Source organism: Leptinotarsa decemlineata, unplaced genomic scaffold (assembly GCF_025532065.1).
Source record: "Leptinotarsa decemlineata unplaced genomic scaffold, Ldec_3_MD MMD2_tig00026354_RagTag_RagTag, whole genome shotgun sequence".
NCBI classification, from domain to species: domain Eukaryota; kingdom Metazoa; phylum Arthropoda; class Insecta; order Coleoptera; family Chrysomelidae; genus Leptinotarsa; species Leptinotarsa decemlineata.
The window spans coordinates 209,070-223,913 of record NW_027412702.1 but is presented as its reverse complement, the minus strand read 5'-3'; the positions used below and the strand labels follow the sequence as shown (position 1 = coordinate 223,913).

General features: G+C 34.7%; 1 protein-coding gene across 6 annotated transcripts in view; it reads right to left on the bottom strand.

The window, feature by feature from the left end:
• Nucleotides 1-14,844, bottom strand: part of LOC111510807 (uncharacterized) — a 148,167-nt gene that overhangs the window by 59,541 nt on the left and 73,782 nt on the right. For 2 of the 6 annotated variants that reach the window (XM_074184540.1, XM_074184541.1), the window contains exon 1: nt 3,319-3,833. The exons of the other annotated variants lie outside the window; for them this stretch is intronic. The gene's annotated coding sequence lies outside the window, so the exon portion shown is untranslated. Of the gene's footprint in view, nt 1-3,318; nt 3,834-14,844 lie in introns of those variants that run through there. 6 annotated transcript variants of the gene reach the window in all.

Genomic DNA, 14,844 nt, shown 5'->3' with positions numbered 1-14,844 from the left:
GCGTCACTTAATTGTGTATATTGATCTGATTAAGATGATCATTCGTCAAGTTTTTTCTTATTTTTCTTCGTAACAAATGGTCCATTTGTTTCGAATATAATGTATCAATGTTCGAAACGTAATTTTCTGAGAGAGACTGAATAATTTCCTATTGAATTTCAATTGATATACAAGCATATCTGTTCCATAATATTTAAGGCAGGTTTTCTAGCTAGAAAAATGAAAAATTTGCAGCAAAATGAAAGAAACTAATTATTTCGAAATGACTTTGAGAATCAATCAGTTCAAAGCAAACTAAAATAAAATAATCATAATTTTTTTATCAACAATTTCTGACGTAAATGTCAAATATTTATTCCTAATTTAGAGCGAAAATAAAAACTTCAAAAATAACATGAAACAGATCAAGCCTCTATTATTGATGTAAGATCTACTTGGTGCTTTGTTTTCATACATGACAACTGACAGACCGGATCACTACTCATCAAATTCAAACCATTAGCATAAAACACATTCTTCAACAGGTATTAAATTGTAATGATATAACATTAGGAAACAATAAATAACACCACCCATTCATTTGTTAAATAAACTACAGCAAATTATTGCTAATTATGTAATTATCATAGTCATTAGTTCGAGAAATTTGAATATTTTATTATAGTTCAACACTCATCTTGTGCCTTAGTTGTATGTAGCAAGTGTTTATACTACGGACCGTCCTTATATAATTGGCGCTTCTTCTTTGAAACTTAATTTTTTTGAACTGTAGCTGTATTAATCACGTCCAGTAATTTTATGATACCATATCTACCACACAGTCTCAATAAAACCAGCCTAAAAGCTATTTTACGATTGAGGAAAGTCAGTTGCGTTTTTATTTTTCAATATTATAGCTTCGAAATAATTATTTGTAAAGTTATCTTAATTTGTATTTCCAAGTTTCTAGACTTATTTAGCTTTGTAATGTAACTGTAGCTTTTGTGAAACACAGGCATCAAGAAATTGAATACCAAACAATAAAATACACGCCTGCAGACTAAATTTTTAACACCTTCCAAATAATTATTTGTATGTCTTCGACCCGCAGTTGAATGATAAATCTAAATGATAATGATAATTTGTAACTTAATCACGAATGACGATGTATCCATTTTGTGGTCCAGTTTCGATTAGTTAGACATAATCGAACCGAAAGATGATACTTATAGTTAGAGATCACAATCGATCTTTGCTGACTAGGTTCGAGTTATCTGCAAACATATAGATGGCTTAACCATAGGTATTTTTTTAATTTAAGATTGCCCTCAATAAGGAAAGATGCAAACATTCCTATAATAAAAAATAATTAACGTAATCTACGACTGATTAAATTACATAAAACATTTGGAGGTGAATAACAAAACATCTTTATGAAACTGTTTTGTGGACAATAGCAGAAAAAGAATCATGTTCTACCACAGGAAAAATGAAATGAATCACAGCACAGCGAGGGCCATCTGGATTCTTTTATTGTTCGAGCAACAAATTTGTAGTTTTCGATCGATAGAAAAGGATGTTCAATAGTCATAGAAATAAAATTTTCTGAAATAACAATTCGTTCAGGTTAGGCACAGATACATCAGATCCTCCGTAAAAAATCGTTCACACTCTCGATTTTTATTTTGAAGATGACATCTTTTGAACTAATGTTTAACTTATTCACGTCCGCCAAATCAGTGGAGTGAGAGTCAAGCTTTGAATCTTAAATAGGATCATGGGTTGAGCGATACCATCATCATCGGTTTTCACTTTCAAGGAAAAAAAATAAAAAAAAAAACGTCACTGTTTTTCACTTTTAAGACCAACTTTTATTGGCGTATCCCAACAATATGTTTTTGGAAAATTTTGTTTCACTGGCTTGTTTTCAATTTAGTGACTACTTGGTATTTGGTGCTATGTTATATTAAAATCGATATGAGATTTTTAATAGGTTTCAAAATCGCAACACGTGTTTCGCAACTATACTATACAATAGCTTCTTTAGGTGTAATACAAATAGCATTTGAATACTGAATCAACATCATTGTTTTCATCAAGTGTCGACAGTTAAGTCACGGCCAATGACTGATCAGTCGTTTCAGTCCTCGTAGTCAACGCACATAATGTCTTCCGCAGTAGCAGATGGTACTTCAGGTTCCATTCGATCAGCCCAGATTCTGTTTTTTTGTCGAGTCCTTACTTAAATCAATTTCTGTAGCACAAATTATGAAAGTGCTATCTGTAGTAATTTCAATTCTGGGGGTTTTCTGCAGAGAGAGAATGTTTCTTACTAAGAACTACCGAATAATAATTTTTCCAAAAATAAAAATCAGTTGACATCAAGGTTTTGATCAACTACCGAATTCAAAAACCCTGGTAACATCAAAATAAGTACGTACTGAACCTAAATTATCTTATTTTGGAATGACTTGTCTCGCAAATATTGTCAAAATGATCAAGTATGGAGAAAATGAGAAATATTTTGAACAAGAATGTTATTGAATCACATTTTTTTCTCGACAGAAATGAAACATTTTCCACCTGAATATATTTTCAGTATACTTATTACCAGATTGTAATGAAATTTATAATGAATAAAGAAATATTGATGTGTATCATAGTAGCTTCTGACGTACAGATGATGTAAGTTCATAAAAAATAGGATTGAACTAGGTATCAATAATCAAAAAATAATACATATCAACTTCGAATAAATTATTTTGAAAATGTTTTTAAATATCCATTAATTTTCTTATTTAATACCAGGAAATTAATAAAATATATACATATACAAGTGTTGTGTATGTAGATTTATAATTAATTAGCGACCCTCCCGGCGCCCACGCCAAAAATGGATTTTTTTAGTCAAATTTTTAATGGGTAACAGTATTACGATTCACGTAGGAATCTCCAATGTTTTTCGGCAATGAAATATAGAAACATTTTACTCACTGCAAATGGGGCTTTCTATATTTCACACTTTGATTAGAAATCGGTTTCTTAAGTAATTTATCCATTACAAACATTTTCTCTATATATCAGTTTAGATATAATCCAATATTTTAATAATTCTTAAAAGACGAAAAGAAGAAACAAGTTAACGGAAAATCAATACGTTTCAAACGAAATAAATTTCAAAAATAATGAACCCATTTTAGAATTACTTTCGATTTCGAGGTAGATGCTAAAACCATACTCCAAACAGAGTACTTGAAATCATCAAATGTCATTGCAAGTCAGTATTCTCCATCAAGTACCTGTCAAATTTCCAAAAGATAACGAGACACATCTACTTACTTATCGCAACCTGATATCACGTAGTTGTAATCCATTAAAAGCAGAAATCCAACATGGCACGGAAAAAGCAACAATTTCCGAAAGTGTCAACCTCTGGTACCTCTCACATAAAAACCAAATAATTAATCACTTCGAAAACACGGAGACCTCTGCGAACCACACACACCAGCCGTACTCTTATGAATCACTCGTTCAGAAAACTCTTTCGACACCACACTCGAAAAATATCCCCAGCATTTCCTTGCCTGGCTTTCCGAAATATTAATTCGTATAAATCAACTCGAGACCAAGAACACTTGTCACCGCAGATAACACAAATGAATGATAGTTTTTCCCATTAAAAAATCAACTCGAGTCAGGTCTAATGGTTTATTAACGACCGGAGATTATGCACCACTAGGTATACGACTGACGAGTCGATATCGCACGAAAATTCCATCCAACGGGCGATGTAAATCGGCGGACTGTAAATACTGAACTGTTGGGTAAATACTTTTATCCAATTTTAACTCGGTTTGGCTTTCGAAATTTCAGATGCGCCGTAACTGAGATCCCTACCGATAGAAGTACATCGGGCACGAGAGTCGCTAGCCCGAGGCAACGAGGGTTTACTTGCAGTGTTGCCACAGCTCAAGTGTCAAATTATCCGCCAGTCAAGTAGAAATTATTAGCAATTATCAGTCATCAAGATCTTTTCACATTCTTGAATTTTCTATCCAGTTTTGATTTTTTATTCAATCCTCAAAATTCAGATTTTCCAAAAAATGTGCATAACTTATTACTTATTCCTTTTTGCGATTTTTTGAAACGGTTTCAGTTTCCACCTAAATCTGAAGATCAGTGGCATATTCAAGATGTGCTCCTGTGGAAGGGTTGGAGAATATGAAGAATCCCAATATTAAATGAACAAATTCATGTACAGTCTTGTTAATGATAGATGAACTGATATGAAATATGAGAAATAAAACTTCCTATGCTTTATACCACATGTATTTGTAAGTAACGTTAAAAACATGGAAGTGTTTTTTTTCATTTTTCATGATGATCTTCTACCACGTAGCGGCTACATCCATCAATTTTTTTAACTGATACCAGCTGACCCAGCAAATTTCGTACCGACTCAGAATCAATAAATAAAAAAGGTGAATGATAATTGCAGAATGTTCCAACTTTAGTAAAAAATGTGGTTAAAACTTAACCGAAACAAAAATAATTCGATATGAATTAAGTTTTATTATTATTATTTTTAATTACACATGATATTGCTTGAAAAATTGTCATGTCACAAAGGTTAGGAGCTTACAATACAAATTAATATATTATTTTTATCTACACAGATCAAGTATAGTTATTCAAGTTTTATTGTTATTATCTATTACACTTAATGTTGTTTAAAAACTAATCTAATTGTATTTACTTTTAAATTTAATTTGATTTCTGAACGACGAGACGAAAATCAAATGTTTGACAGGTAGGAATAGTTTCTAAAGGAAAACAAAATTGTTGTTTTTACTATTTAGAATTTAGTCACCTTAAAAATCTTCCCTGGACTTCCAAAAATAATTGAAATGAGAATATGTATATAGATTTACAATATTTCTAGCATTTTTTTCATATTTACTTATTTTTTAAACCTTCCCTGGACTTCCACACATAATTCAAAACCAAAATTAGTCAAATCGGTTCAGCCGTTTTCGAGCTTTAGTGAAACTAACTAACAGCAATTTTCCTGTAACATCTAGAGGGCGCTGCGTACGCTGTCATTGTTTATTTCAAATTGTCAGTTTTGACAGTAAACGTTTGGTACTTTTTATGAAAAAACCTAATTCTCACACTTCATTAACAACGCTGGAGGTGATCATTTTCGAGATATTTACAATTTTCTATATCGATGCATATTACTTAGCTCCTAGGGGGCTAAGTAAAGTTGCTGAGAATATTACAAAAACTGAGTATGTGGTGGATCTCGTCAAAATATGTTATCAAAATATCATTCGTTTTCGAGATACAAATTATTGAAATTTTTCAAAACATGGTTTTTGTCATAATTCTTTTTGCAATTTTAGTTATTTTCATCAAACATTTTATCTAATTCTCAGCTCCTATGGTGGAGCTGAGAATTAGATGAAAAGTACCAACAATTTACTTTCAAAAAGTTAGGGCAATTTGAAATAAATAATGATAGCGTACGCAGCGCACTCTAGATTTTACATAAAAATTGATACGATATTATGATTTTCCACGTCAAAAAACCTCAAGTACCGAATTTCGTGCCAAATAATCTTTTCCTGCAAAAGTTATTTTTAAAAAATGAACAAACAAAAATCAATGTCAACACCCTGTATCTCCAAAACGAAGCATTTTGAGCAAATAATGGCCATTTCTCGCATGTAGAACTTTTTCTAAGACTCATAACAGAAATATTGTTCATTTCTGAGCACGGAGAGAGATTTTGTCCTCTGAATCTTCAAGATAAGTGTTGTATTATTTCTTAACTATTTTATACCACAAGTTACTGATAATTAGAACATTTTTCTTTGTGAAAAATACGTTTATTTTTCGCAGCAGGGTAATCTAAAAAGTGTGCCCTTTCTACACCTCTATAAAGTTCTCCATTATGATTTTCATATTTTTCAGATTGTAGAAGGTGAATGAAAAAAATCTTCAAAACTATTTGATCTGGCATATTATTCACACGAAGTGATAATTCTCGATATTACCCATACTCCATCAAATTATCCCCAATTCCGAAAATTATATCACCAAACGGCAACACTGGTTTCTTGCCAGCTTGATCTTACAGGACGGACAAGGGTGGTTGGGACGAGCAAATTTCGTAGGCGACACATAAGAACACTTGGCGAAAATTGATATGTCACGGTTTGACATTTGTCACGAATACTAATAGCTTTTTCGTGTTGTTCACAAGCTTTAAATAAAAAAAAACAAGGAAAACTTGAAACTGCCAAGAAAGCAACGGTTGACCTCTCCCGTTTTGCTGTTAAATTTTTCAGAATGCTATTTCTGAACACGAATAAAATTCCACGTTCTTTGTACACATAGTAATACAAACTGTGGCATTAAAATGAACATTGGATTTATCTTGAAACTGTATTTTGAACCAGTTAAACAAATTGAGCTAAAATGTTACGCACAAGATTGGTTCTCGTAATAATGCACAATCAATTGAATGATGCCATTTTAAATCCAATATGGATGAGCAATATGAAATAAACTAAAAGGACCTTCTTTAGTAACTGCATTATAATGATAAATAAAATGATAAAAAGAAACAAGCTTTCATTCACGCATACTGAGCTGACCAAATCGAATAAACTGAGTTTGAATAAAAATAAAGAAATTAATCTTTTTTATGAATTATTATGCTCATCTACTCACTCAATATCGTTATCATTGTCTATATAACAATAAAGTAAATGAAGAACAATATTTAATATAATCAATAATAATGAAGTAAGTAAGCAGATATTATAGTACATCAGCTTAGAATGCTTCAATAAAAACTGTTTTTTTTTGGTAGATTGTTTCGAATTTTTCTTTGTAACATGATCCATATGAAACTTTCTTGTAAAAATTTTGGTCGAAAGTGAAAATTTCATTTTCGAACATAACGAAGTTGACCTTTCAACTTAAAATTAAAATCTGAGAAAATAATCTATAGTTCCTATATTCTATCCATCTAAGCAATCAAGTGTTCCAAAACATTATCATGTATAGTGCATGTGATATCCCAGACAAGGCTGCTTGTACAGAGTCGCACTAAGGATAGATCGAAATTTAATTATTTTTTTAATAATATGCGGCTGGGTATAAAAAAATTTCTCAGGTGGAGCGTAGCGACACAAATTAGCATATTCTTCAGCCGTATCGGTACTTGACATTTTAAAAATTTTAAACTTTGAAATACCGTAAATGGTCACACTTCAGTTGTTAAAACGTAAATGACAAACTGTAACATAAACTCCGCCAGCCGATTGCAGTTGAATCTGATTGGCAAGCGTAAATGGGCTTGTTTATTTTAACCAACAGATGAAAATGTGCGTGATGATCATGCGTTGATCACGCATCTATGTTTGGGCTACTTTGTTAGATGGATATAGTTTAGGTAATATGTATTTAAACATCTCCATTAAATGAAGGGTTAAAAATGAATACCTACAAAATTTAAATAAAATTAACCTGAAATTATAGCATGAAAGTAAGGTTGTTTTAGTGGTTAAACTGGTTTGCTCTGTATATATTTTCCCAATTTCATTTTCAACTTATATTAGCTATTGTATAGCAATGTATTTGTTGGGGTTTTGTAAATTGTTTTTTGAAAATTTTCCAGTTTCGTTAAATACGTTTATTCGGATATTTCATCAAGTATCCACTGATTTCATACCATATATTTTAATTTCTAAATTGAGCCTGGTTCTTTCCAATAATACTGACTAGTTTGAATCCACACTTCAATCTTAGAGCGCCTATTTTTAAATTGAAAAAAACTTCAATTATTATTTAATAAAATAGATTTCATATAGCCTTTCCCGGGGTCCGACATAGGTTCCTGATGAATACGGAAGCCATTTCATCAGGACTTCTATGATAGGTCGGTAGCCGGGCGGTTCGACGTGGGTGCTTTGTTCACTCAGTCAATCGGTCGATGTGTGAGTCGATGGTCCAAGCCCCAGGCTGAACGCTCGATTTTCGTTTACTATCGTCCAACTCGTGTTAGGAATCACACATTAAAAGGTAAGACCTCGTTAGTCCTTAGCTCGCACAAGATTCGTAGGGGTGCGATAGCTGGTTTAACGGAAAAAATATATTTCAAACATTTAATTTTAAACATATTTTATCAGAACAACCATTTCAAAATGGTCTAAATAGAAATAAAGTTCGAAAAATAAATTACGATATTTCATTACTTTCTGTTTTGAATAGTATTGTCTCTCATTTGGAATCAACACACCGACCGTCTAAATTTTTCTTTGCATGAATTGCACACCATATTTTTGCAAATCTACAGCTCGCTTTCACTATTATCATTCCCATGAGTCAATTTTTTATACTCTGCGTTCTCTATATGAAACTGAAAAAACGAACTAAAAAATATATCAATCACAGAAATTACTATACTTATTTTAACGTGTTATTCAACAGAATTATTCCATCATATTCCTAAAACGTCTAACGAGAATAACACGAGTATAATTAGTAAAATCAATTTATTTACCTGACGAAAATTTGATTGTAATTACACGAAGTCTTCAACGAAATTACTAGGTAGTATCTCTAATTTGGTATAATTACTGTATGTATTATTAATATTCTCTACATTGTAAAGACAAACAAGGAAATATAGCGGTTGACCACCAGGTAAGAAACGCCCCAATATAATTTTACTTTATATAACGATTCAAAATATCCCAATGATGACGCCAAACTTTGTTTATTATTCCTACTATTTTTGGACGACACTTACGAAACGTTTATTGTCACTGAAAAGTCCATTAGCAGTGATTTTTTTTCATATATTCCTTTCATCATCAGCTTATTACATACGAATGCAGTCAATCAGTGCATGGAATTCCTTTCATGAGGTATTTTTCCACAAACTCCCGCGAAGTTTGACAAAGGTTACTGTCTCTTGTAGTACCTCAATTTCGGCTCGGTCAGTACCTCAGGAGTGACGGAGATGTAATTATAAGCAAGATCGCATTTGCCGAGATTAATGAACTCATGATGAGTAAACGCCCTCAATACTGTTGAAGAAGTCCTGTGAACTAACTCATTCTTATGTAACGGTGGAATAGTTGGAAAGTTATTCCATTAATCGGATCTGTCCCTGAAGCTCACACCTATTCGGAATGCATGCCGGAATTATTAAGTAATGACCACTCCCCATAATTACGGATTTTTCCACTTGGGAGACGTGAGACCTGTTAGTTTTTCCTTCCAGCTTTTCATGACACCCGTTCTCACAATCTTCCCTGTACTAGTTTGAACATGTCCTTTGTTGGATGTTCTTCTTCTGGACATAATTTGGGTTGTCCATCATTTGCTAGTCTCTTGTGAACCATTGTCTGAAATATGTGAGTTCAAGTCTTCTTGTTTGTAACATTACTTGATGAATACCATCTGGTCCCGGCGACTTATACGGTTGAAACAAATTTGCGGCCTATTTAGTCTTCTCCAAATCTACCAATTTCTTTGCCGCCAGCCAATTCTCTGATTTTGAGGCTTTTGATTTCTGACCCGCGAAAGTGCAATGTCTCAAGGTATCTCCTCTCCTTTTTGTGTACTCCTCGGTGTTTTTTTTCAGATTATTTAGTCATCACACCAATTATGAGTTGCAATCTGTCTATCCGACAGACTCTCACTAATTCGTTCACATCCACGGTTTGTGGCGGTTCCCGACAATCGTAAAAAAGGTTCCCTCATCCAATAAAGATTTCCTCAGGTCCTTCCTTACCAATCATTTTCAATATGACCACCGTCAATTTCCTAGTACAAAAATAACCTAATGGCAGTATATTTATTCATTTTTGAATAACTAAATACCACCCATTTCCATGATATTTCCTCTGTACACCCACATGTTTCTTGTATGAAAGCATTAATAAGCTTTCCCATAACTTTCGTAAGGACCGCTGGAGTTGCCTTACTGTGCTGTAGGTTGGCTTGAAGTATTCCAATTACCAGTAAGAGGAGTCGCTCCTTCTGTTTGTACTCATATGAGGGAAATAGTTGAATGTATAGAACCTTCTGCTTGGTGCTGCAGGAAATCACAACTATGGTTTGGGTAAAGTCTGCGGAGTTCGAAGAGTGAATCTCGATACTTCATCTGGTTTTCCTCCTCTTTTTGGACGATATTCGCTTTGAAAGTCGTCTTACTTTGATGACTCAAATACTTGAATCTGTCTGAGGTTTGGAAATGAAAAGATCCTATAAATTTGGCACCTCCCATTCTTCACAAAAGATTCAATGTCTTCCTGAGAGTAAGGCAATACTGGTATATATCTAATACGTTAAGAGTGTCACAGTATAGCACTCGTTATGCCACATGTGTTGATGAATATAAGCTGAGATTGAATATGATACGCATGCTGATGCAGATTTTTGCTGAACAGGTTCCGTCTTGTTGACAGAGTTCATCGGACACTCAAGTAGTTGCCTCGAAAAATAAATGCTTCGACCCTCCGACCCCTGTGGACACTTCGAATTCAAAACTCCATTCAAATCACAAACTCCCAAGAAAATGTATCTTCGGGTGTATAAGTCAAATTTTTATAGTCTCCCAAGTCCACTTTACTTCTCCAAAATAATAGAGTAAGTTGAAAAAAAGGCAAGCATATTTACAAAGCAATTTTATTTTTTCTGTCAGATCAGGTTATTATCAACACATCTTGAAATAGGCATTGTTTCACTTCAAAATACCTAAGAATACGTGTCTTCGATATTAAGATTATGTAGGATGAAAGCTGCTTCATATTTCCCGCATACCCCTCCTTTGTGATCGACCGTTGCACATTTGTTATCCCCAAATTATAATTTACCGCATACTGTAAACATAGGAATTTCGGACCCTTTCTCCAAAGCTTAGACAATTATAAAAATAATAATAAATTTATTTACCATCAAAAATAACAGAGGGCACCCCAGTATCAGTAACCCTTCTCCATATCGTGAACGATCATTGGGTATGAGAATGATGTGTCTGGAGAAGACGCAATGATTTTGAGGTTCGAGAATAGGCGTCATTCCACCAAGGACTCCAATAATCAAAACAGCCCATATTCGTCAGAGCTGGAGGTGAAAAATAAAAGAGGAATATCGTAGTACTTTAATGAATGAGGAGAACAACAGTAGACTTATTAGCTTGAATCGAACTAAATATGGTCATCATCATTATTTTCACCTGGAATTTCAAATGTCAGGACATCAGATAACTTATTAAAGTTCTTCATTGGAAAACATTAGAAATCGAATGATTTCTCATGAAAGATACATCATCATGAATGATACTGAACGACACGGCATGTGTATTACTTACTGACTTATTGATTTTATAATCAAAGAATATTCACTTATTCCGTGATAAACGACATAAGAGTAACCGGAATAATTATACTGTACAACAACTCGAACAAAACGCACAGCCTTTGTATTTTTAGTGTGAAATGTTGACATCAACGAGATTTGAGAAAACAAGATCAATAGATAATCTGTGGTACACTGCAAATTGAAAAGTTCTTAAACAGCGAAGTTGGGATTTCCTGAGTTGAACCTCAAAACGATGAGCAGCCACAGTCCGTCGCGTGTTTCTGATATATACCGCTCTTGGTGGAATCAAATATGCCAAGTCACTTGAACACTGCTCGTGAAAGTACCTATAGAAGAGAGACAAATCTCCAACCTTTCTTCGATATTCCGAGCTATCAGGGTTGCAGGTGATGTTCGCTTTTCCAATCAGGCGGATGGCTCTTTTCTGGGTGGAATCCAGCATCTTCAGGGTATGTTTGGGGACAGAGCTCCATACATGAGAACAATACTCCAAAGAAGGTCTGATCTTGATCTGAGCTTTATAAAGCATCAAAAGTTGCTGAGGTGTGTACAATTTTCTGGTTCGGAACAGTGTTCCAAGCTATTAAGAAGGATCCTTTGCAATTCCAGCGACATGATTATGCCAAGATATATTGGTGCCCATTTCCACCCTCAACAAATTTATCGAAACAGAAAGAGGAATTGTCTGATCTGACATTATTATATTCGGTTCGGAGACATGTATCTTCTTGGAGAAAACCGATACCTGGATTTTTGTGGCATTGAATTGAACCTGGTTACTTTTACCCCGATTCGAATTCACTTCTAGATCCTCATTAAGATGTGCAACCTCCTGCTGCCGGTGAAGATTTGTCTCCGTAGCCGATGTCCTGGAATCCAAATGGAATGACGAGACAAGCAGTGCCGCTTTTCTACCAGCGCCCTGGGCGAGATTTATACGGCGCCCCCTAACTGCAATTCAAACCCATATGAAAAAAAGGGAAAAAGGTTTAATGAAACTACCATTTATTGAAAGAAATAAACATTTATGAAAAAAACTAATTATTTTATCATAATCGAGGTTTTCAGCAATTTCATTCTCGATTGACAAAGTTACCAAGTTTTTCAATCAGGATTACGATATTGTCGATCGCAGATAGGTTTTTATCAGCTTAAGCTTAGAAAAACTCCTCTCCCCACTAACTACATGTATAGTTAATAATATGCGCATTGCTATCCAAACATTTGGATATAGTTCTTGTAAGTTGCGATCTTTGATAAAATTTAAAACAAAAACAGGGGTAGCCACATTCTGATCAGGTAAAAAAGGTTTCAGACTTATGAATTCATCACATAACATACACCCATCTATATCTGATTTAGACTCTACAGATAATTTCAATTGGAGATCACCACAGAGTTTGACAAGGTCAGGTTTTTCCGGAATCTGTTTTATACTGTACAAAAAAGACCAATATTCCGAGTACTCATTTAACTGTTCAAATCTTTTATTAACTTAACATAATGTAGTGTCCAAAAGACAGTTGAAAAATTCAATTCCAAATTTTTTTCCGAAGAAGCCGACTTTTTCGCTAAAGAGAGAGAGGAAATAAAGGGGTGCCTGCGGCGCCCCTTCACATCCGGCGCCCTGGGCGGTCGCCCAACCGCGCCCTACCCTAACGCCGCTACTGGAGACAAGTGTGCTGTCGTCAGCAAATCAATATATTGGATCCCTTTTTTTTTCCTCTTTTTTTTTTCTTCAATACGTCGTTGATATACAATAAAAAGAGGGTTGGAGACAATATGGATTAAAAGTATTCGAGAGATATCCATCGACGGACACTTGCAGGGAACATTTTTTCAGGAAGCTGAAGAGACATACACAAAAATGATCCGACAAACCATAGCATCGAAGTTTGGCCAGCAAACCCTCATGCCACCCACGGTCAAAGGCCCTAGAAATATCAAGCGCAATAGCTGTTGATTCTCCATTATTCTCGATTGCGTTATTCCAAATATAGGTGACATACGATAAAAGGTTACCTGTTGATTTTTTTCCGAAAGCCATATTAATGATCGCTCAAGGTTTAAAGCCTTCCAAATATTTGACGATATAGTGGTTTACAACTTTCACAATGATTTTTGATCTCACTGATAGCAAGGCGACTAGTCTATAGTTATTTGGAAGATTTATCTTGCTCTTTTTAGGAATAGTCTGAACGCGAGCTATCTTCCAACAAGAAGAAAAAACCCCTTTCTTGTAAGACAGGTTGAGAAGTCTGTAAAATACTGATGCGAATTTATTTGCGCACTTTTTAAGTACGATGATGGGCACTTATCGGCTTATAATCGAAAGATCGTGGGTTCGAACCCAATCCCCACCAGATATTCTTCTAGTGAAATTTTACAAGGCTGACGAGACTGCGAATAGTCATGATGCTCTCTTGGTGGCTCGGAAAGTCGCCATAACAATAGGCCGATATCAAATCTGTCAAAACTTCGTCAAGAGAACTCTCAATATCAATGGAATTAATAAAAATGTCACATTTCGTATACAGGTACACAATCGTGAGCTCAGTAAAGTCATAACTCATTGCTCTGGGTAGTCTGAAAAGTTGATAATAATTGGCTAGAAGTTTAATATTACGATAACTTTCCAAACAATCAATATAATTTCTTTCAACCAAGACATAACCTGACAATATCGACGATCGAAAGAATGTGATCGTGTCCGTGGCTGCTAAGTTACTGAGTGTACAAAAGAACGTTACCAACGCAACAGATAACTCAACAAAAAAACTTAAAAAATCCGAGTATGCTCCTTTGTCGATGATAAGTGTAATTCGACTTACTGAATCGAAAAATCAAAAATAAAAATATAAAACATTCTAGAAATCACTTTTCTTCATTTTTCTGGATAACTAGGCGACATACAAAACTTCTTGAGAAACTAAAACGTAATTTTAGTTTTTGTATCCGATGATAATATACAATTTGTGTTATACTCGTATGTACGTACAATTCCGTGGGTTGGGCTACCTATCGGGCGCGTCACCAGGTGGCGGATAGGGCAACGGCCAGGGGAGTGGAAGCCCTGTCCGGGAAGCCAATGTGGCCTTACGGATGGGGTCGCCGGACTCCTAGTCAGTGGCAGAAATAAGTAGGGTGAGGAAAACTAAAACTTGTCAAAAGCCTTTGCAAAACATTCCACCGTGGACCAGCCTATCCAAGTTAAGGTGTTAGGAATCGTCCGACAGCTGAATGGCCGTAGGATGTTATGCAGTTATGAACGATCCCCTTGGGGAACTGGGCGAAACCTCATTGTAATCAACCTACTTCTGATAATGCGGGGCTCTGCCAGAGATGACCAACTCTTCCATTGCTACTCGTGGGAACACACATGAATGAAACAAACACAAAAACAAATACCAATCCCAAAGCTGGACAGAAGTGCTCACCTCAATCTAAGGCGGTGGCTGG